The 1,314-nt window shown below is 38.3% G+C and overlaps 1 non-coding gene across 1 annotated transcript; it reads right to left on the bottom strand.

Annotated features, from left to right (window-relative positions):
- Window positions 1-850: 850 nt before the first annotated feature.
- On the bottom strand, window positions 851-954 carry LOC126009694 (U6 spliceosomal RNA). The gene has a single exon (XR_007495912.1). It is a non-coding gene; the product is annotated as a U6 spliceosomal RNA (small nuclear RNA).
- Between the last annotated feature and the right edge of the window lie 360 nt (window positions 955-1,314).

Below are 1,314 nucleotides of genomic sequence, written 5' to 3'. Positions count from 1 at the left end.
TGCTGTATGTCTTAGGGATGCTCCTTTGAATGTAAGTTTCCTTTTTGATCTTGCTGCTTTCAGTATTCTATATCTGTGGGACTTGTCATTGTAAGAAGGATGTGTCTTGGGGTGTTTTTCTTTGGGTCTCTTTTAGCTGGTACTCTTCAGGCATGCAGGATTTGATTGCATGTAGTCTTTAACTCTGGGAGTATCTCTTTGATGATGTCTTTGACAGTTGATTCTTCCTGGAGATCTCCTACCTGGGTCTCTGGGACTCCAATAATTCTTATGTTGTTTCTGTTGAGTTTATCAAAGACTTCTATTTTCATCTGTTCCTTGAGTATTTTTCCATTGCCTGATCATTTGTCTTAAGGTTCTTTTCCAATTTCTTCTGCTGTGTTAAGTTTTTCTGCATCTCATCTTCTAGTACTTCGAATCTCTACTCAGCTGCTGTTACTCTGCTGGCAAGGCTATCCATTGAAGTTTTCAGTTGAGCTACCATGTTTTTCAAATCTGTTATTTCAGTTTGGAGTTTTCTGATTTCTGTCTTTGTGTTCTGTTCAGATTGATCTATGCTTTTTTGAGTTCTACAAACATCTTCCACATTTCTATTTTAAGTTCCTTATTTGAGAGGTTAATCAGATGGTTGGAATTTTTTAGGTCATCTGAACTATGATCTTCATTCTTTGTGCACGGTGTTTGCCTGCCAGGTTTCCCCATTGTCACGCCTGTAGTGTGATTTTTCCTGCGTGTTGTGGTGGGGTTCATTGGTTAGAAAGAGTGTACAGCCACGAAGCAAAGCGGAGCTCTTTTGCTGCCTCTAGTTCACAGTTTTTTGGGGGTGCCCTTTTTATTTTTATTTATTTTTTTTAATTTGGAACACTTCACTAATTTGCGTGTCATCCTTGCGCAGGGGCCATGCTAATCTCTGTATTGTTCCAATTTTAGTATATGTACTGCCGAAGTGGGCACTGAGATGTATCCTTTGCCCAAAACCTACTCTTGCTGCCAATTCATGTGACTTTTTTTCCACCATCCAAAATTGTAGGCAACCTTCTAAAATCATAATTTTAAGCACCGAGTACCAGCAAATTCAAGATGAAGATGGATACTTGGCTTAAGTTTTAAGCTACAAAAACTCAAGTTAAATATATTAGTCAAAGAATCAAGACCACTTGTTCTTTTATACTTTCCATATTGAAACCTCCCCTGACTCTCTTCTCCTTTTCTCCCTCTTCTCATTATGCCCCCAATCACCATGATCTTATTGCTATTTTGAAATGATAGAGGCACATTCTTGTTCTCAGATATCAGGATTTAATCACATTCTCA

This window comes from Suncus etruscus, chromosome 5, assembly GCF_024139225.1.
Source record: "Suncus etruscus isolate mSunEtr1 chromosome 5, mSunEtr1.pri.cur, whole genome shotgun sequence".
NCBI lineage: Eukaryota > Metazoa > Chordata > Mammalia > Eulipotyphla > Soricidae > Suncus > Suncus etruscus.
The sequence above is the reverse complement of the archived record's forward strand: the minus strand, read 5'-3'. Positions and strand labels throughout refer to the sequence as shown.